The sequence below is a fragment of the Sus scrofa genome, chromosome 3 (assembly GCF_054392235.1).
Source record: "Sus scrofa isolate SSC_HxYL_T2T_F1_AM1 chromosome 3, Sscrofa_HxYL_maternal_Yorkshire_Landrace_v2.0, whole genome shotgun sequence".
NCBI classification, from domain to species: domain Eukaryota; kingdom Metazoa; phylum Chordata; class Mammalia; order Artiodactyla; family Suidae; genus Sus; species Sus scrofa.
In genome coordinates, this window is record NC_139385.1 from 16,049,614 (window position 1) to 16,072,379 (window position 22,766).

Genomic DNA, 22,766 nt, shown 5'->3' on the forward strand with positions numbered 1-22,766 from the left:
AGAAATCTCCACCTATGTGGTTGCCAAGGGGGAGGGCCTGGGAGGGCCTGGGAGTCTGGGGTTAATGGATGCAGACTATTGCCTTTGGAATGGAGAAGCAATGAGATCCTGCTGTACAGCACAGGGAACTGTATCTAGTCTTGGGATGGAGCGTGGTGGAGGATAATGTGAGAAAAAGAATATGTACATATATATGCATGACTGGGTCACTTCGCTGGACAGTAGAAATTGACCAAACAGTGTAAACCAACTATAATGGAGAAAATAAAAATCATTTTTTAAAAAGATGCCTTGAGTAAGACATTTGATAAATATCAAAACAACAACAACAACAACAAAAACAATCGCCACCTAATACATGGGTAGGGGCAGAGGAACTAAGGAGAAAGGCTGAGTGTCTCTTGGAGGACCCTACCAAAAGGGATGGGGTCAGAGGGAGGAACAGGTTAAGATTTCTTAGAGACCCACCCACAATTTAACTCTTTCAGTCCCCTGGGGTCCAGCCCCCGGTCCAGTGTGGCTGAACCCTGAGAGTGTAGCAGCTACGGTGTCAATAAGGACAAAGACAGACCTCCCACTCCACGTTGGTTAGGACGAAGGCTTGCAAAAGCCCCTGGGGTCCTCAGAGTCCCGATCCCGGGAATTAGGAGGCAACGCCATATCTCAGTCCGCCCTGGCCCTGTTCACTGGAAGGGAATGATTCCCGTTCAGCCCTTTAACAAACAGGGTTGAAGGCTACCCAAGTGGAATCCACATCCATAGGAAAGCCCGAGTTTTCCCTGAAGATGATTGGAGCTGCCTGTCATAATCACGCGGAGGCTCACGAGGCGTGGGGGCGCAAGCCTGAATCTTATTCCAATCAATCATTGATTGGAATAAGGCCGGGTGAAGCCCTTTGAAGAGTGCCTGAGCCTGAAGGTCTATCAAGGCAGGGGAAGGGGCTCTCATTTGCGGATCTCGAGATTTCTGTGCGTCTCCCCGTGTGCTGTTTTCAGCCAGTCTTGGGCTTGGCTCTCACCGAGACGCATGAGCTCCGGGGTGTAAGTCTGAGAAATCTGGTCGGTAAGTCTGGACCCTTACGTTAAATTTCTCCGCAAATGTCTGGGGATCTTTACTTTAGCAAAGTCTTGGACGGTAGCTTGCAGTTTTCCTTCTTCCAGGGGACGTCGGAATTGAGAAGCTTCGCGTTAGATCTTCAGAGGGTCCGATTTTATAAAGGCACGGGTCCCAGTGGGATCAGATAAGGAAGAGGTAGGGAGCGGTGTGGAGAAAAAAAATTCAGCGAGAGAATTAGAGAAGGAGGAGGGTGTGGGGGGAGGATGGAGGCTTCAGAAGCTGTTTTGTCTTCTTTCAGTTGTTTGTTAGCGTTGATTGATCTGGAAACGGTATTTGGCAAAAAGGACAGTTGTAGAGTCCCGAGTATGCTTTCAAGACACCAGTCGAAATAGGCGTCCCGTTCAGTTTGTTTTAACTTTAGAGTCTTGGTCCTCTAGTTTGGGTCTAAGAAAAGCAAGTCTGGGGAGATCAAAAGGTCCCAGTAATGGCCATTGGAGTTCTAAATTGTTTTGGGTTAAGTTGGTCCAATTCATTTAAAGTGGTAACAAGTTTTTTTTTCCTGTTCATTTGGTTTTGGTTTTTGGTTTTTTTCTTTTATAGAAGAGTTGATTGACAATGTTGTGTTAGTTTCAGGTGTGCAGCAAAGTGATTCAGTTCCATACCCTTTTCCAGATTCTTTTTCAGTAGAAGTTGTTACAAGATACTGAATATAGTTCCCTGTGCTATCCGTCCTTGTTGTTGATTTATTTTATATAAACTTGTGTGTATCTATTAATCCCAAACTCCTGATAATACCCCTCCCTCCGCTTCCCCTTTGGTAATTATCCTTTTCTATGTCTGTTAGTCTGTTTCGTAAATCATTTGCATCATTTGATACCACATATATTGTATCAAAAAGTGTGTGTGTATATATTATGTATAATATATATAATGTATATGTATATATTTTTTTAGGGCCACACCATGGCATATGGAGGTTCCGGGGCCAGGGACTGAATCCCAGCTGCATTTGCTACAGCTTCTGCAGTGCTGGATCTTTTAACCCACTGAGCCAAGCCACGGATAGAACCTCTATCTCGGGAGCAACCCAAGCCACTACAGTTGGATTCTTAACCCACTGTGCCCCAGTGGGAACTCCTGTAGGTTTTTTTGAGAAAAACCTAGCAGACTGGGATTCCTTTACTCAAGACCAGAAGTTCAAAAAAAAACAAAACAAAACAAAACAAAACAGGACACTAGAAAGGACAAGTCCTTGGAGCACATCCTGAGTAAAGTCAGCTCACCTGAAGGAAGGGGCTCCTGTCTGAGAGGAGATTTACGGAGGAGGGAAGACCTCACTCAGGAGAGGGCAGAAAGGCCCAGTGGGTACCTCACGTGGTTCCCGGGTTGTTCCTTTCTCGGGGGTCTGTCTCCTTTGGATCCCGCTTTGCTCATCGTGTAATATGACCTTAAAATAAGAGCCTCCTATTTGCATGGACCTAGAGATGATCATGCTGGGTGAAGTCAAACAGAGGAAGACAAATATCATGTGAGAGTTCCCTTTTCTCGACATGCTCGCCAACATTTGTTTCTTTGTGGTCTTCTTTATTTTAATTTTATTTTTTATTTTATGGCCGTACCCAAGGTATATGGAAGTTCCCGGACCAGAGGTTGAATCCAGGCCACAGCTGCAATCTACCCTGCAGCTGTGGCAATGCAGGGTCCTTTAACCCACCCCTCTGCAGGCAAGCCAGGCTGCTGCAGTCAGGTTCTTAACCCCCTGAACTCCCTATTTGAAGTCTTTTTGGTCATAGCAATTCTGACAGGTGTCAGATGATACTGGGGGTTTTTTGCATTTTTTTGAAGACTAGCAGTGTTGAGCTTTTCACGTGCCTGTGGGCCATCTGTAGGTCGTGTTTGGAAAAATGTCTGTTCAGATTGTCTTATTTTCTAATTGGGTTTTTGTTTTTTAGACATTGAGTTGTATGAGCTGTTTATATACTTGGGATGTTAACCCCGTATTGGTCATATACTTTGCAAGTATTTTCTCTCATTCAGTAGGTTGTGTTTTTGTTTTGTTGATGGTTTCTTTTGCTGTGCAAAGGCTATTACGTTTAATTAGGTCCTATTTGTTTATCTTTGTTTTTGTTTTCTTTGCCTTAGGAGACAGATGCAAAAAAAAAAAAAAATACTGCTCAAGCTTGTCAAAGAGTGTTCTTCCTCTTTTAGGGGTTGTGTAGTTTCAGGTCTTACATTTAGATCTTTAGTCCACTTGAAGGTTTTTTTGTTTGGGTTTTGGGTTTGTACGTTTGGCTTTTTTTGTTGTTGTTTTGGCCACATCACGGCATGTGGAAGTTCCTGGGCCGGGGACCAAACCTGCGGCACAGCAGTGACCAAGCCACTACAGTGATGATGCCCGGTGCTTAACCTGCTGCACCACAAGAGAACTCCATTTTGAGTTATTTTTGCATGTGGTGTGAGGAAATACTCTAATTCCGTTCTTTTATGTGTAGCTGTCATTTTCCCAGCACCACTTATTGAAGAGGCATTGTACGTCCTTGCCTCCTTTGTCATAGGCTAATTGACCATAGGGTGCGGGTTTATTTCTGGGCTCTGTGTTCTGTTCCATTGAAATATGTGCCTGGTTTTATGCCAGTACCATGCTGTTTTGATGACTGTAGCTTTGTGGTATAGCTTGAAGTTAGCACGATTGCTCCAGCTCTGCTCTTCCTTTGCAAGATTGCTTTGGCTACTTGGGGTCTTTGATGTTTCCATACAAATTTCAGAAATATTTGTCCTACTTCTGTGAAAAATGCCATTGCTATTTCAGTGGGGATTGCACTGAATCTGTAGATCTTGTTGGGTAGTATGGTCTTTTTAACAGTGTTAATCCTTCCAATCTGTGAACACAGTATATCTTTCTGTTTGTGTCATCTTCAGTTTCTTTCAATAGCACCTTAGACTTTTCTGAGTGTAGGTCTTTTACATTCTTAGATTTAGTCCTAGGTGGGTATTTTTATTCTTTATGATGTGATGGAAAATGGGATTTTCTTCTTGCTTTCTCTCTCTCTTTTTTTTTTTTTTTTTCTTTTTTGGTCATACCCATAGCATATGGAAGTTCCCAGCTGGACCAGGGATCAAATCCAAGCCACAGCTGCAGCAATACAAGATACTTAACCTGCCACTTCACAACAGGAACTCCCTTGCTTCCTCTCTCTGATAGTTCATTAGATCTATGTATAGAAACACAGTAGGGAGTTCTCATTGTGGCTCAGCAGGTTAAGAATCCAGCTGGCATCCATGAGGATGTGGATTCGATCTCTGGACTTGCTCAGTGGGTTAAGGATCTGGTGCTGCCGTGAGCTGTGGCGTAGGTCGCAGATGCATCTCAGATCTGACATTGCTGTGGCTGTGATGTAGGCCGGTGGCTACAGCTCCAATTAGACCCCTAGCCTGGGAATCTCCATACGCTATGGAGTGCGGTCCTAAAAAGACAAAGAAAAAAAATGTAGGATAAAATTAATATAATGAAATCTATTACAACTTTGCCAAATGCATTGATGAACTCTAGTATTTTGGTGAAAACTTTAGGGTTTTCTATAGATAATACCATGTCATCTATATACAATATCATGTCTTCTGCAAATAGTGATATTTTGACTTCTTTCCTTCCAATTTGGATGCCTTTTCTTTTCTCTGTCTGATTACTGTGGCTAGGACTTCCAATAGTACGTTAAACAGAATTGTCAAGAGTGGGCATCTGTGTCTTGCTCCTGATTTTTTAAGAGGGCAGGTTTTCAGCTTTTCACCATTGAGTATGATTGTTAGCTGTGAATTTGTCATAAATGGCCTTTTTTAGGTTGAGATGTGTTGCTTTTATACCAGCTTTGAGAGTTTTTGTCATGAATGGATGTTGAATTCTGTCAGATGTTTTTCTGTATCTATTGAGATAAGGTGGTTTTTAAAGTGATGCCGTCTTGGGAGGCTAAAAGGGACCAAAAAGAAATCATCAAGCAGGTTTTTAAAATTTATTTAGCCACGCACATGGCACATGGCAGTTCCCTGACCAGGGATCAAACCCGAGCCACAACAGTGACAACACTAAATTCAAACAGATTTTTTTTTTTTAAGTGTCATAGGAGTAGAAAAAAAGCCCAGAATCTGTTTGAAACAGAGTTGGGAAAAACAGGAATTTAATTCTAACTAGTTGTGTGAAGTTGGTACAGTCAGCAGGCAGGTCTTTAGTGTCTACTCATTCCACAGTCCTTCCCGTGGTTTGCCTGTAATCTGTCTCTCAGTCTTGCTATGCATGGAGAGACTCTTGCTACCGTATATGTGTGCCTGGCTCCAGGCATTTCTAAGAAGCCACAATGGTCTCTCTAAGGAGTTTAGAATCAGGACAGAGGATCAGGTTTTTGCAAGTGGCTGGACCTGTAGTACATGATTGATCTCTGAGTCAGTCATTATCCTCACCAAGCCAAGAGTCAAAAAAAACACCAATTCTGCAGGAGGAGAGAGATATGAACCACAGGTGGGTTTCCTGGATTCCCAGCTCTTTTCCTGATTCAAGTTCAGCACCTTCCTAAATCAAGTGGCAAGTCTGCCCTTGGGTTCAGCAAAATATCTTGGGATCCTTAAATGAACCCTCCTAGCCCCGCTTTACCTTTTTTTTTTCCCCCCAAAATCAAGCTCTAGGTGGTTTCTGTGGCTCGTTAAAGTCAGCTAAGACATGCAAGCAAATTCACCTGATCTCACTAAGCCTCACTATCTGAATTTCTGAAAGAAGGCTCAGAATAGCTGCTTCATCCATTGCTGATGATCTAAATGGAATAATGCACATAAAATACTTGGAACAATGTCTAGCACACAACGGGCTTGGGAAAGCAGCTCCTTTGAATCTTGTTGGAGGGGGAGTGCTCTGTACTCTCTCTCGCTCCAGGACAGAGGACTAGGGGGCTTCCATGACTATTACCCTGTCTCCGTCCAGCAACCTGGGCATCTATAGTAACTTGTTCCAACTGGCAAGGAAATCGGGTGCCTTTCAGTGAGTGAGTTCACTGTCTGAAGATGATGTGTTTTCAAAAAACTTCTTTCCCTTTCTAAGATTAGACTTCCCGGGGCTTTTAGAACCAACCTTTAAAATAAACAAGAGAGCTTTTTCTTGATCTATTTAAAACAAACCAGGTAGACGATGCCAGGTGCTGAGAACACAGTGGCAAGAAAGACACGCCCTTTGCCCTCAAGGAACCCATAGGTAATAAAGGAGATACAGAAGTTGTCTTTTATCCGTGGTTTCTCATGCTGTGATTTCAGGTATCTGCAGTCAACCGCAATCCAAAAATATTAAATGGAAAATTCCAGAAATAATTCTTAAGTTTTAAACTGCTCGCCATGCTGAGTTGTGTGATGAAATCTCACGTTGTCAGCTCCGTCCCACCCAGGAAGTGAATCATGCCTTTGTCCCACATATCCACCCGCTAGTTACTTAGTAGCCAGCTCTGTTCCCAGATGGATTGTGTTCATTTAACCCTATTTTACTTAACAAATGGCCCCAGAGTGCCAGAGGAGTGATGCTGGCAATTTGCATGTGCCAAAGAGAAGCTGTAAACTGCTGCTTTTAAGTGAAAATGTGAAAGTTCTCAACTTAATAAAGAAAACGAAAAAAAAAAAATCATATACTGAGATTGCTAAGATCTAGGGTAAGAACAAACCTGTCCGAGAAATTGTGAAGAAGCAAAAAAAAATTGTGCTAGGCTTACTGTTCCACCTGAAACTGCAAATTACAGCTCCGGTACATAAGTGCTTAGTGAAGATAAAAAAGGCAAAAAAAAAAAAAAAAAAAAAAAAAAAGGCAGGGGGGAGCATTCAATCTGTACAAGATATTTGGGAAGACCATATTTATATAATTTTGGTTGTCATATATTTTTATCAAAGTATAGTTGATTTACTGCTGTGTAGCCCTGGGAACTATATCTAGTCACTTAAGATGGAGCATGATGGAGGGTAATGTGCAAAAAAGGCAGTATATGTATATGTGCGACTGGGTCACTTTGCTGTACAGTAGAAAATGGATAGAACGCTGTAAACCAACTATAATGGAAAAAATCATTTCTTAAAGTATAGGTGATTTACAATGTTGTGCCAATTTCTGCTGTACAGCAAAGTGACATATACGTATTTTTTATATATATACATACTTATATTCTTTTTCCATCATAGTCTCTCTCAGAAGATTGGATAGAGTTCCCAGTGCTGTTCAGTGGGATCTTGTGACCCATTCTAAATGTCATAGTTTGCATCTGCTAACCCCAAACTCCCAGCCCATCCCATTCCCTCCCCCTCGGCAATCACAAGTCTGTTCTCTGTGTCTGATTACAGTGTATTTTTATAATTGTTCTATTTTATTATTAATTTCTTACTGTACCTAATTTATAAGTTAAACTTCATCACAGTGTATATATTGGGCTTGGTACTCTCTGAGGCTTCAGGCATCCATTGGGGGGTCTTAGAATTTAAGGGGAGGCTACTGTGTATCTGCAGATACATCACTGCACCTGCAGATACATCACTGCACCTGCAGATACATCACTGCATCTGCAGATACATCACTGCACCACATCCCATTGTGTTGGGAGAGATACAGATTATACTTCCTGATGCTCAAGGCAATTATACTCTCAGAACCCACTAAGAAATCAGATGTGCTTACTTTTTTCTCTGTGGGGAATATCTCATGTTATTTTTCTGTTCAAAAGATGTATTTGGAGAAAAAAACACCTTTTTTTTTGTTTTTTGTCTTTTTAGGGTTGCACCCGAGGCACATCAGAGTTCCCAGGCTTGGGGTCCATTTAGAGCTGTCGCCGCCGGCCTATGCCACAGCCACAGCTACGCCAGATCCAAGCTGCGTCTGCGACCTACACCAGAGCTCACAGCCATGCTGGATCCTGAACCTACTGAATGAGGCCAGGGATCGAACCTGTGTCCTCATGAATACTAATCAGATTCGTTTCCACTGCGCCACGATGGGAACCCTGGAAAACACTTACTGATGCTGTGAAGGTGAATTCTTTCGGCATCCACATCAAGTAAAAAATCTACATAGTTTTTATTTTGTTGCACAGTAATTGATGGCAAATGTTAAAAGTAGGATTTCTACTAAAAGATGGAGGCAGAGAAGAAAAATAGGTAGAGAGCTTTCTGATTTTTACTTCTAGGCAAGTAACAGAGATGGAATTTGTTCATATATTGCGGCAATAGAGTGTCCGAATGGGAAAGCAAGTGAGACGTGTTCTTGGAGCAGAGGCTGGGGTTTCTAGATCATCTGTGCCCTGATCCTCTCCAGCATCTCTCAGGAGCCGTGTAACCAGAACAAAACGGGGTCTGGGGCACAGAGCCTGCGGATGGCTGTGTGTTCCCTGGGGCGGCCCTGGCCCACCTTGTAGAGGGAGGGGCGGCCAGGGCCTTTTGCAGCGTTCTTACGCTGCAGACTTGGTTACCAGATTGCCTCTAATTGAGGCCAAACATCCCAAACCTGAATAGTTTCAAAGAAAAACAAAACTACCAGAGTTCCCGTCATGGCTCAGTGGTTAACGGATCCGACTAGGAACCAAGAGTTGAGGGTTTGATCCCTGGCCTTGCTCAGTAGGTTAAGGATCCAGCGTTGCCATGGGCTGTGGTGTAGGTTGCAGACGCGGCTCGGATCCCACGTTGCTATGGCTGTGGCGTAGCCTAGTGGCTACAGCTCCGATTCAACCCCCAGCCTGGGAACCTCCATATGCCGAGGGAGCAGCCCTAGAAAAGGCGGGGGGGGTGGGGGTGGGGGAACGACCCAGTGGGAACTGTTGTCAAATTTCAGGTTGACTGAAATGTGCCTTTATTAGTGATTAAAGCTTTTTGGTTTTCTTAAGCCCTGACTCAGACCCTCACTGTCTATCAAACTCTGGGCCCTGCTGGACTAGTGGTGAATGCCCATCCCTGAGACAGCCACTCCGCTACAGGGGAGTAGCAACTGGTGTTGGGGCCCCCTCCTTCCTGCAACCTCACCAGGAGGGAGACGGGCCTCTGGGGTGAAGGGGCTCCTGGGGTCAGAAATCAGATTGCAGGAGTTCCTGCTGTGGCTCAGCTGGGTAAGTACCTGATGTTGTGTCCGTGAGGATGCGGGTTCGATCCCTGGCCTTGCCCAGTAAGTCAGGGAATCCACTGTTGCTGTGAGCTATAGTATAGGTAGAAGATGCAGCTCTGATCTGGTATTGCTGTGGCTGTGGTGTAGACTGGCAGCTGCGGCTCCAATTCGACCCCTAGCCTGGGAACCTCCATATGCCTCAGGTTTGGCCCTAAAAAGAAAAGGATTCTAGCACTGCTTCTGCCAACCACCAGCCTTGGCAACCTCTCACTTCCCTTGGCAAAGTCTCAGTTGCCCCCCAGGTGGATGGCGATTAGACTCTCCAGAATACCTTTCATGAGAAGCAATGTTAGGTAAAAACCATTTTGAACTTGGTATATGTCGGTAGTAATTTATGAGCCTATTTAGCCTCTGCCCCAACTTGTCCCCACAAAACACCTGGCAAATACACGGCACTGAGATGGACCTTCCATCCCCAGCCCCACAGGAATGCACTGAGCTAGTGAACGCTTTGTGTCCTTGGAGAACGCCCCTGTGGTCCTGCGGGCCACCGGCAAGGCCACCTTGAAGGCAGAACACAATTTTTCGTGATCAGTCTTCCTTCTAAGCCCCAGCCTTCAGGAAGTCCTGGGATGGCCAGGGACAGGAAACAGTATTACGTGAGGTCACGGATATCACAGGCTTAGCTGGAAGAAAAGATAAAAAGGGACCCGGAAGAAAACCCGTGATGTCCAGAGGGAACTGACTCTTCCCAGGGCAGAGAACACGTCTGTGACCCCAGACACCCGAGGTCATCAGAAAGTCCCACTCAGGCAGGCACGGAAGAGAAAAGGACCTCAATTTTTTTTCTTTTTTTTTTTTCTTTTTTTTTTTTGGTCGTCTTAGGGCCGCACCAGAGGCACTTGGAGGTTCCCAGGCTAGGGGTCTAATCGGAGCTACAGCCGCTGGGCTACACCACAGCCACAGCAACACCAGATCCGAGCTGCATCTGCGACCTACACCACAGCTCATGGCAACGCCAGATCTTGAACCCACTGAGTGAGGCCAGGGATGGAACACACAACCTCATGGTTCCTAGTCAGATTCGTTTTCACTGCGCCACGACAGGAATTCCAGGACCTCAGTTTTTGCAAGGAAGCTCCCTGCCCCTTGACCTTTGCAGAGCTTCATAGTCTCAGAAAGCAGGTCATTCCTAGAACTCCGTGCAGACAGCCCCATCCTTTTCCTGTGAAATGATCCATGAACACATTTCATAGGCAGCCCTTCCAACCGCCCTGAAAAGAGAAACTCAGGCACGTGCGGAAAATGCGTGACTCCTCCAGCCAGAAGTGAGGCTGAATTTCTGTGAAACGCCCTCATGGTGATGGGAAGTGAGGGCTACCGGACATTTCCAAATCTCGTGCAATTTTCAGGTAACTCATCTTGGCTTTGTCCCCATAGAACAATCCGTGATCGTACTTGCTATCCCAAAATGTCTAGGATCTAATGTCCATGATTTTCCTTTAAAGCTATTATTTTGCCCTTGATAATATTCCTGAAATGATCTGAACTTTGGTGGTGCCACATTTTGGATTTTGTGTTTGTCTCATAGGTCTGGTATTTCTGTGTCCATGAGCCATTTTTGTACTTCACATAAATAACAGGTCTCTCATATTTACGGGGAGAAAAGAAGAGTGGGGAGCAGTAGTGTTGCTATGGCTGCAGTCATGCCCCGTAATTGTCTATTTTATAGTGCTTAATGATGATTAAATACCCAAGTATTGATCAGTATTGAAATAAAACCCACCCACCAAGAGTTTCAGGAAGGTTTTTTTAATGTCTGTACTGCATACTAGATAGGCATAAATTTTTTTATTAACTGATTTTTATTATGGTTGATTTACTACAGTGTTGTCAGTTTCTGCCATAGAGATGGTGACTCAGGAATACATATACATTATATATATAAATATGCAAACACACATCTTTTTCTCATACCATCTTCCATCATGTTCTATCCCCAAAGACTAGATATAGTTCCCTGTGCTGTACAGTAGAACTCCATTGCTTATCCATTCTATTTTTATTTTTTGTCTTTTTGTCTTTTCTAGGGCTGCATCCGCTGCACATGGAGGTCCCAGGCTAGGGGTCTAATCGGAGCTATAGCCACAGGCCTACACCACAGCCACAGCAACGCCAGATCCTTAACTCACAGAGCAAGGGCAGGGATCGAACCCACAACCTCATGGTTCCTAGTCGGATTCGTTAACCACTGAGCCATGACGGGAACTCCTGCTTATCCATTCTAAATGTAATAGTTTGCACCTACTAACCCCAAGCTCCCGGTCTATCCCACTCCCTCCCCCAGCCCCCTTGGCAACTACACCTCTGTTCTATGTCTGTTTTTGCATAACTTTTTAAAGAATAATGACTTTCTGGTGTGTCCCAAGGAGTTTCCATGTAGCCACATGAATTTCGTGTTAATTTTTGTGACATTAAGAACAGATCAAACAGACCTGGTTCTATCACGTAATAGCATGAAGCCTCCAGAAGGGTCCTTAACCTCACCTAAGGCATGGTTTCATCATTTTAAACAAGATGGAGTTCTCATCTCTGGACAAAAGTCTCTCCTGAAGGCCCTTTCATAGTCATTTTTACCTCGATGTTATTGTAATTAAGGGACCATATGCAGATCATGGAATCGGGTTCAGGATGGGTTGGGCCATCCTGTAATAACCAGGAGGTGGGTACCTGGGGCCATTTTCTCAGCATCCCCCATGACAAGGCGCAGAGGGGAGTACTGAGCACACTATATCTCTTTTATCATTATCCCCACGCTGCAGACACGGGATTTAAGTTAGTGTGAGGCTAAGTCATTTCTTCAGGAAGCAGCCGTGTGGTTCATTCTTGGAATTCAAACCCCAGTCTTCTTGATTGCAAACTTGAGCCCTTCATCATGACCCATGTCATGAGGTTTAAGACTTTAGGTGCCCAAGGGGGCACACCTTATGAAGCAGCGCCTCATTGATGTATCACACGCATCCTAAAGGGGCAAAACCCACACTGTTGTCCAGCGCCCCCCCACGGTGCATCCACCTGTGCCCATGACACTTGCTGGCTCGGCTCTCCCCACCTGACCTGGGCAGCGCCCCTGTGCTTGGAGAACCAACAGTTACACCTATCATCGCTTCCCAATGTCTGCCGTCACCTGACAGTGTCTCAGAACCTGCCAAGGATGGGACCAAAGGATAAAGTCCTAGATTCCAGGATCAAATGGTGAAGCCACTTTGTGGTCCATGAATACTGGGCCATGATTGTGATGACCGTCAGAGCTGAGTGCGTTGCTTTGCTTTTTTCTAAGTGATGACGGAGCCCCTAGCTTTAGGGCTCAAGCCTGGATTTGGGTCTCCACTCTCCTGCCCACCAGCAACATGACACTGGACAAGTCCTGGCCTCTTTAATCTTGGTGTAGCCATTGACAAAATGGTACCAGTGGTTATAATTTGTAACATCTAGGGCTGTTAGGATCAAAGAGTAAATGATCCACATAACGCACCTGCCCAGTTCTGGCATAGAAAACAATGAGCCAAACAAAAAGAACAAATCAGTTTAACTTAAGATGACACCCACACACAAAAACATTGAGTGGTGATTATTATGACTCGTACTCATTATCGTAATTTGTTTTCAGCCTGAATTTGAGAAATAAGCCCTCATCCTCGTAATCTAAATAGACGTGGTCCTTATTTGACCAATCTCAGCCTGTAATTTGATTCAGTCCAATGAGTCGTTGCGAGGCATCTTTTAAAGGGCCTTTACATTTAGAATGGATAAGCAGTGGGGTCTTACTGTACAGCAGGGGGAACTCTGTCCAGTCTCTTGGGGGACAATGTGCTGGAAGATGGTTTGAAAAGCAGCACGTACATGCATGCATGGCTGGGTCACTTTGCTGTACAGCAGAAAGTGATAGAACATTGCAAATCACCTGTACTTTAATTTAAAAAAAATTTAAAGGCACATAAGGCCTTTCTCCCAAGCATCTCATGCTTGGGAGAAGACAAGATTTATGCCACAGGAAAACAATGCCTGGCAAAGAGAGGGCATCCCAGGATATATTTAAAAGTATGAAACCAGAAAGAATCTCAACCAAAAATAGAGTGCAAAAAATGAGAGAAAACGAAGGCTTTTAGGAGGAGATAGATGGTGGTTAAGAAGCAAGTACTGCAGAACAGGTAGAATTAGGACCGAGGTGAGGAAGGTGCTTAGCTGCCGCCCTGGACCCCTAGGTCACCATCCCAAATGGCCCCTTGAGCCTCTGTCCTTGGGTTTCACAAGGCCCAGGAGACCCACCCACCACCCTGCGGTCCTGAAAATACTTACCCTCTGAGGCAGCGGCTCCACCTGGGTGAGAAAGTTCAGGAAGCCTAGCACCAGTGTTGCCATTGAGCAAAGGAAGGAAAGCTGCAGGAGATGCTTGTGCCCCCCGGGGCTTCTACTGACAGGCACTGGGTCTGAGGGTGCATCCTTTACCCTGGAGGTGGGCTTGCTCTGAGGCCGGAAATCGGAGTTGGGCTTGGAACCAGACCAAGGCAACCCAACCTGGTCTCTCAGCGCTGTTCTCTGCTTCCGAAGCCAACTCGGCACCATCGCCTTGAGCAGCGACCAGAGCAAGCACCTTCCAGCCTCTTGAACCACAGTTCCAGTAAGAAGTGCATTTTAGGAGTTCCTGTTGTGGCTCAGTGGGTTAAGAACCTGATTAAATGTCCATGAGGATATCAGTATACGTGTGTGTATGTGTGTGTAAGCCGCTTAGATTGTTTCCACATCTTGGCTGGAGTAAATGTCACCATAGAGGTTCCTGTATCTTTTCAAATTGGTGTTTATGTATTTTTTTTTCCTTTTAGGGCTGTACCCGAGGCATATGAGATTCCCAGGCTAGGGGTTGAATCAGACCTGCAGCTGCCAGCGTGCACCATAGCCACAGCGATGCAGAATCTGAGCCGCATCTGTGACCTACAGCACAACTCATGGCAACACCAGATCCTTAACCCACTGAGTGAGGCTAGGGATTGAACCTGCGTCGTCATGGACACTAGTCAAATTCGTTTCTGCTGAGTCATGATGGGAACTCCAGTGTTTGTGTTCTTTGGCTAATAACTCCAGAGGTGTGACCCCTGGATCATTTGGTTGTTCAATTCTTAATTTTTTGAGGAATCTCCATGCTGTTTGACATAGTGGCTGCACCAATTTACATTCCCACCAACACTGTACCAGGATTCCCTTTCTCCACATCCCCACCAATACTTACTTCTTAACTTTTTGGGAATAGCCATTCTAGCAGGCGTGAGGTGTTATCTCATTAAGGTTTTGAGGTGCATTTCCCTAATAATTAGTGATGTTGAGCATTGCTTCATGCCTGTTGGCCATCGGTATGTCTTTGGAAAAAAGATATCTATTCAGCTCCTATGCTCATTTGTTCATCAGGTTGTTTTTGTTGTTATTTGAGTTCTTTTTATATTTTTTTATATTAACCCCTTAACAGATACGTCATTTGCAAACGTCTTCCTTAATTCCACAGGTTATCTTTCATTTTGTTGGTGGTTTCCTTTGCTGTGTGGAAACTTTTTTTTTTTATAATTTTTTTATTTTCCCACTGTACAGCAAAGGGGTCAGGTTATCCTTACATATATACATTACAATTACAGATTTTCCCCCACCCTTTGTTCTGTTGCAACATGAGTATCTAGACAAAGTTCTCAATGCTATTCAGCAGGATCTCCTTGTAAATCTATTCTAGGTTGTGTCTGATAAGCCCAAGCTCCCGATCCCTCCCACTCCCTCCCCCTCCCACCAGGCAGCCACAAGTCTCTTCTCCAAGTCCATGATTTTCTTTTCTGAGGAGATGTTCATTTGTGCTGGATATTAGATTCCAGTTATAAGTGCTATCATATGGTATTTGTCTTTGTCTTTCTGGCTCATTTCACTCAGGATGAGAGTCTCTAGTTCCATCCATGTTGCTGCAAATGGCATTATTTTGTTCTTTTTTATGGCTGAGTAGTATTCCATTGTGTATATATACCACCTCTTCCGAATCCAATCATCTGTCGATGGACATTTGGGTTGTTTCCATGTCCTGGCTATTGTGAATAGTGCTGCAATGAACATGCGGGTGCACGTGTCTCTTTTAAGTAGAGTTTTGTCCGGATAGATGCCCAAGAGTGGGATTGCGGGGTCATATGGAAGTTCTATGTATAGATATCTAAGGTATCTCCAAACTGTTGTCCATAGTGGCTGTACATTCCCACCAACAGTGCAGGAGGGTTCCCTTTTCTCCACAGCCCCTCCAGCACTTGCTATTTGTGGATTTATGAATGATGGCCATTCTGACTGGTGTGAGGTGGTATCTCATGGTAGTTTTGATTTGCATTTCTCTTATAATCAGCGATGTTGAGCATTTTTTCATGAGTTTGTTGGCCATCTGTATATCTTCTTTGGAGAAATGTCTATTCAGGTCTTTTGCCTATTTTTCCATTGACTGATTGGCTTTTTTGCTGTTGGGTTGTATAAGTTGCTTATATATTCTAGAGATTAAGCCCTTGTCGGTTGCATCATTCGAAACTATTTTCTCCCATTCTGTAAGTTGTCTTTTTGTTTTCTTTTTGGTTTCCTTTGCTGTGCAAAAGCTTTTCAGTTTGATGAGGTCCCATGGGTTTATTTTTGCTCTAATTTCTATTGTTTTGGGAGACTGACCTGAGAAAATATTCATGATGTTGATGTCAGAGAGTGTTCTGCCTATGTTCTCTTCTAGGAGTTTGATGGTGTCCTGTCGTATATTTAAGTCTTTCAGCCATTTGGAGTTTATTTTTGTGCAATGGTGTGAGGGTGTGTTCTAGTTTCATTGCTTTGCATGCAGCTGTCCAGGTTTCCCAGCAATGCTTGCTGAATAGACTTTCCTTTTCCCATTTTATGTTCTTGCCTCCCTTGTCAAAGATTAATTGACCATAGGTGTCAGGGTTTATTTCCGGGTTCTCTATTCTGTTCCATTCGTCTGTCTGTCTGTTTTGATGACTGTGGCTTTGTAGTATTTCTTGAAGTGTGGGAGAGTTATTCCTCCTGCTTGGTTTTTGTTTCTCAGGATTGCTTTGGCGATTCTGGGTCTTTTGCTGTTCCATATAAATGTTTGGATTGTTTGTTCTAGTTCTGTGAAAAATGTCCTGGGTCATTTGATAGGGATTGCATTGAATCTGTAGATTGCTTTGGGTAGGATGGCCATTTTCACAATATTGATTTTTCCAATCCAGGAACATGGAATATCTTTCCATTTCTTTACATCTTCTTTGATGTCTTTGATTAAGGTTTTATAGTTCTCGGCATATAGGTCCTTTACCTCCTTGGTCAGGTGTATTCCGAGGTATTTGATTTTGTGAGGTGCAATTTTAAAGGGTATCGTATTTTTGTATTCCTTTTCTAATATTTCATTGCTGGTATACAGAAATGCAACTGACTTCTGAATGTTAATCTTATATCCTGCTACTTTGCTGAATTTATTAATCAGTTCAAGGAGTTTTTGGGTTGAGTCCTTAGGGTTTTCTATGTATAGTATCATGTCATCTGCATACAGTGACAGTTTTATCTCTTCTCTTCTTATATGGATGCCTTTTATTTCTTTTGTTTGTCTAATTGCTGTGGCTAGGACTTCCAAAACGATGTTGAAGAGCAGTGGTGAGAGTGGGCATCCCTGTCTTGTTCCAGATTTGAGTGAGAAGGCTTTCAGTTTTTCCCCATTGAGGATTATATTTGCTGTGGGTTTATCATAAATGGCTTTGATGATATTCAGGAATGTTCCCTCTATACCCACTTTGGCGAGGGTCTTGATCATGAATGGATGTTGGACTTTGTCAAATGCTTTTTCTGCGTCTATTGAGATGATCATATGATTTTTGACTTTTTTTTTTTTGTTAATGTGGTGTATGATGCTGATTGATTTGCGTATGTTGAACCATCCTTGTGAACGTGGGATGAACCCAACCTGGTCATGGTGTATAATTTTTTTGATATGTTGTTGGATTCGGTTGGCTAAGATTTTGTTGAGAATTTTTGCATCTATATTCATCAATGATATTGGGCGATGGTTTTCTTTTTTGGTGGTATCTCTGTCTGGTTTTGGAATGAGGGTGATGGTGGCATCATAGAATGTCTTTGGGAGTATTCCTTCTTCTTCAACCTTTTGAAAGAGTTTAAGGAGGATGGGCACCAATTTGCTGTGTGGAAACTTTTTAATTTCATGTAGTTGTATTTGTTTATTTCTGCTCTATTCCCTGGCCCGAGGAGACCTATCTTTTTTTTTTTTTTTTTTTTTTTTGGTCTTTTTGCCATTTCTTCGGCCGCTCCCGCAGCATATGGAGATTCCCAGGCTAGGGGTTGAATCGGAGCTGTAGCTGCCAGCCTATGCCAGAGCCACGGCTACGTGGGATCCGAGCCGCGTCTGCGACCTACACCACAGCTCACGGCAACGCCTGATCGTTAACCCACTGAGCAAGGGCAGGGATCGAACCCGCAACCTCATGGTTCCTAGTCGAATTCGTTAACCACTGCGCCACAACGGGAACTCCACGAGGAGACCTATCTAAAAAGATATTGCTAAGACTGATGGAAAGGAGTATGATGCCTATGTTTTCTTCTAGGACTTTGATGGTTTCAGGAATTACATTCTTTAATCCTTTTTGAGTTGATATTCCTGGATGGTGTGAGATGATGCTCTAGTTTAATGTTTTGTGTGTGGCTGTCTGGTTTTCCCAACACCGTTTATCAAAGACTATCCTTTCTCCGTTGTACGATCTTTGATCTTTTGTTAAGTATTTGTGGCCATATATGTGGTTTTATTTCTGGGTTCTCAGTTCTGTTCCATTAATCTATATATCTATTTTTCTGACAATACCAGAAAAACACTGTTTTGATGACTATTTCTTGGTAGTAATGAAATCTAAGTTGAAATCAGGGAGTGTGGTACATCCAGCCTTGTTCCTTTTTCTTTCTTTCTCTGTTTTGGCTATTCAGTTTTTTGCAGTTCCATATACATTTGATTTTTATTTATTTATTTTTGTCTTTTTTTAGGGCCACACCTGTGGCACATGGAGGCTCCCAGGCTAGGGGTCCATATACATTTGAGAATTTTTTTTGTTCCACTTCTGTGAAAAATGTCCTTGGGATATTGAAAGGGAATGCATTGAATCTCTAGATTATAAAAATGTCCATATTATGGAGGTCCATTGTGGCTCAGTGGTAATGAACCCAGGTAGTATCTCATGAGAATGTGGGTTTGATCCCTGGCCTTGCTCAGTGGGTTAAAGATCCAGTGTTGCCGTGAGCTGTGCTGTAGGTTGCCGATGTGGCTGGTATCCCACATGCCTGTGGCTGTGGTGTAAGCCGGCAGCTGTAGCTCTGATTCAACCCCCAGCCCGGGAATTTTCATATGCCGCAGCTGTGGCCCTAAAAAGCAAAAAATAATAAAAATTTAAATGTCCAGGAGTTCCCATTGTGGCACAGTGGAAACAGATCCGACTAGGAACCATGAGGTTGTGGGTTCGATCCCTGGCCTAGCTCAGTGGGTTAAGGATCCAGCGTTGCTGTGAGCTGCGGTGTAGGTCACAGACACGGCTCAGATCTGGCGTGGCTGTGGCTCTGGCATGGCTGTGGCTGTGGTGTAGGCTGGTAGCAACAGCTCTGATTAGACCCCTAGCCTGGGAACCTCCATATGCCACAGGTAAGGCACTAAAAGCAAAAAATAATAAAAATGTCCATATTTTTTTTGCCTATAATTTCTAATAGATTTTTGGCGGAGTCTTTAGGATTTTCTTTCTTTCTTTCTTTTTTTTTTTTTTTTTTTTTTTTTTGGTCTTTTTGTCCTTTTAAGACCACACCCCCGGCACATGGAGGTTCCCAGGTTAGGGGTCCAACTGGAGCTATAGCCACCAGCCTACACCACAGTCACAGCCACACCAGATCCAAGCTGCGTCTGCAACCTACACCACAGCTCACGGCAACACCGGATCCTTAACTCACTGAGGAAGGTCAGGGATCAAACTTGTAACCTCATGTTTCCTAGTCAGATTCGTTTCTGCTGCACCATCACGGGAACTCCTAAGGTTTTCTATATGTAAAATCATGTCATGCTCAAACAGTGACAGTTTGACTTTTTTTTTTTTTTTTTTTTTTTTTTTTTTTACTAGTTGCTCTTGGTAGGACTTCAAATTTTATGTTGAATAAGAGTGGCAAGAGTGTGCATCCCTTTCTTGTTCCTGATTGTAGAGGGATAGCTCACCACCGAGTTTGGTGTTAGCTGAGGGTTTGTCACATGTGCCCTTTATTATGTTGACATACATTCCTTCTAGACCCACTTTTTTTATTTTTAGGGCCGCACTTGCGGCATATGGAAGTTCCCCGGGCCAGGGGTCCAATCAGAGCTGCCGCTGCCCGCCTAAGCCACAGCCGTAGCAACAGCAGATCTGAGCCACGTCTGCGACCTACACCACAGCTCATGGCAGCACCAGATCCTTAACCCACTGAGCAGGGCCAGAGATCAAACCTGCATCCTCATGGAGGCTACTCAGATTGGTTTCTGCTGAGCCAAAATGGGAACTCCTGTACCCACTTTATTGAGAGTTTTTAACTATAAATGCGCATTGAATCTTATAAAATGCTTTTTCTGCGTCTGTTGAGATGATCGTATGGTCTTTATCCTTCATTTTGTTGCTGTGCTCAAAATATTTATTAAAGATGTTGAACCATCCTTGCATCCTTAGACTAAATCCCACTTGATTATGGTATGTGGTCCTTTTAATGTATTACTGTATTTGGTTTGCTCATATTTTATTGAGGATTTTTGCATCTATCTCATCAGAGATAACTGGCCTGTAATTTTCCTTTGTTGTGTATTTTGTCCTTGTCTGGTTTTAGTATCAGGGTGATGTTGGCCTCATGAAATAAGTTAGGATGTGTTTCTTCCCCTTTAATTTTTTGGAAGAGTTTGAAAATGATAGGTATTAAATCTTCTTTGAATGTTTGGTAGAATTCCCCTGTGAAGCTCTCTGGTCTTGGACTTTTGTTTGGGGGACCTTTTTGGTTTACCATTTTCATCTTTGTGCTAGTGATCAGTCTATTCAGATTTTCTATTTCTCCACAACTGAGTCTTTGAAGGTTTTATGATTCTGAGAATATGTCCATGTCTTCTAGGTTGTGCAGTTTGTTTGGCATATAGCTGTTCATGATAGTCTCTTATAATCCTGTGCTCTTCATTGTTATTTCTCCACTTTTGGTTGTGATTTATCACAGTTCTCTTTTTTCCTTAGGCTAGCTAAAAGTTTGTTTAATTTTGTTGATCTTTCTTAAAAAACAGCTCTTAGTTTCATTGATCTTGTCTATTGTCCCTTTAGTTTCTATTTCATTTATTTCTGCTCTTGATCTTTATTTCCTTCCTTCTACTGACTTTGCACTTCAGTTGTTCTTTCTCTAGTTCCTTTAGGTATAAGGTTAGATTGGTTTTTTTTTTTAATTTTTCTAGTTTCTTGAGGTAAACCTATATTGCTATAAATTTCCCTCTGAGTGCAGCTTTTGTTGCAATACTTAAAAATTGGTGAAGTCAGTCCATTCACATGTAGAGTGATTTATTTGTAGATGAGAACTTAGTACTGTTAGATTTTGCTGTGGTGTATTTTCATTTTCATTTGTCTTTGGTTAATGTTTTATTTCTCCTTTGATTTCTTCCCTGGCCCAATAGTTGTTCAGTAGCATGTTGTTCAGCCTCCACGTAATTGTAATTTTTCCACTTTTCTTCTTGTAGTTGAGTTCTAGTTTCATACCATTATGATTGGAAAAGATACTTGATATGATTTCAGTCTTCTGAAACTTACTGAGACTTGTTTAGTATCCAGACATATGGTCTGTCCTTGAGAAAATTCCACATCCATTTGAGAAAACTATGTAGTCTCTCGTGTTTGGATGGAATGTTCTGTACTAATCTATGAAATCCATCTGTTGTAATGTGTCATTTAAGGAAACTGTTTTTGTTGACTTTCTGTCTGGATGATCTATCCATAGATGTGGTATTAAAGTTCCCTACTATTTTGTGTTGCTTTTGATTTCTCCCTTTAGGACAATTAATTACTTCTTAATATGTTTTAGTGTCCCTATGTGAGATGCATATATATAAATGAATGTTATATCTTGATGAGTTGCCCCCTTTATCATTATATATTGTCTATATTTGTCTCTTATTACCTTTCTCAGCTTTAAGTCTATTATGTCTGAGTATGACCACACCCACTTTTTTTGGGCTTCCATTTACTTGGGTATCAGCTTTCATCCTTTTATCCTATGTTTGTGCTTAGAGCTGAGGTGAGTCTCCTGGAGGCAGCATATAGCTGGGTCTTGTTTTTTAATTCATCCAGCCATTTTGTGTCATTAAAATGGGTGAATTCAATCCATTTACATGTAGAGTGATTTATTCATAGATGAGAACTTAGTACTGCCATTTTATCTTTTCTGGTTGCTACATACCTTCACTGTTGATTTTTTTTTCCTATGTGTTTCTCTCTGCCATTTTGGTTTAGTTTTTTTTTTTTTTTAAGTTTTATCAGTTTTTATGTTTTGTGTCTCTGCTCTAGATTTCCATTTTGTGGCTACATGGGATTTATAGAAAATGTCTCATAGATAAAATCGTTCTTTTTCTGCTGAACGCGTTTTATCTTCGTTTACTTCTATAGGTTCTGTCCTTTCCTCTTTGGTTTTTGTGCTTTTCTTGTCTCAAATTATCCCTTTTTATTCTGTGAATTTGTTGCCAAGTTGAAGTAGCTATAGTTATTTTTCTGCTCTCCATCTTTATGCTATAATAAAGTGTTTAAAAACCAGTTCTAATAAAGAGTTGCAGTTTTCTGATTGTCTATAACCTTACTCAACATTTTGCATACTTTTGGCCTTTTTGTTGCTGGTAGAAGAGTTCAACATTTTTTTCTAAGGCAGCTCTAGTGTTGTTGAATTCTCAAAGCTTTTGTTTGCCTGGGGAGGTCTTTATTTCTCTTCCACATCTGAAGGATACTTTTTGTGATAGAGAATTCTTGATGACAGTTGTCGTCTTGCAGTATTTTGAGAATGTCATTCTGCTCCTTCCTGGCCTATAGGGTTTCTGCTGAGAAATATGCTCATACCCTAATAAGGGCTCCTTTGTAGGTTGCCATCCTTTTTTCCTTAGCTGCCTTTGGAAATTCTTTGTCATCGACTTTTCGCAATTTTAATGTCTTTATTTTATTTTTGTCTTTTTTGGGCCGCACCTGTGGCACATGGAGGTTCTCAGGCTAGGGGTCAAATCAGAGCTGTAGCCACTGGCCCGCGCCACAGCAACGGTCAGATGCAAGCTATACCCACAACCAACGACACAGCTCACGGCAATGCCAGATCCTTAACCCACTGAGCAAGGCCAGGGATTGACCCTGCATCCTCCTGGATGCTAGTCAGATTGGTTTCCACTGAGCCATGATGGGAACGCCCTGTAATGTGTCTTTAAAAGGGCCTTTTTGCATTGAGATAATTAGAGGTTCTCTTGGCTTCATGAACTTATATATCCAGTTCCTTCCCC

At 42.8% G+C, this 22,766-nt stretch overlaps 1 protein-coding gene and 1 long non-coding RNA gene across 3 annotated transcripts in view; both read left to right on the forward strand.

Annotated features, from left to right (window-relative positions):
• The first annotated feature begins 904 nt into the window (after positions 1 to 904).
• The window catches only part of LOC146404424 (uncharacterized), a 79,174-nt gene continuing 57,312 nt past the window's right edge, over positions 905 to 22,766 (forward strand). For both annotated transcript variants that reach the window (XM_085016975.1, XM_085016977.1), the window contains exon 1: positions 905 to 1,062. The gene's annotated coding sequence lies outside the window, so the exon portion shown is untranslated. The remainder of the gene's footprint in view (positions 1,063 to 22,766) is intronic.
• The window catches only part of LOC146404425 (uncharacterized), a 182,852-nt gene continuing 164,375 nt past the window's right edge, over positions 4,290 to 22,766 (forward strand). Inside the window, exon 1 of the long non-coding RNA XR_014840373.1 lies at positions 4,290 to 4,343. This is a non-coding gene — a long non-coding RNA (uncharacterized LOC146404425). The remainder of the gene's footprint in view (positions 4,344 to 22,766) is intronic.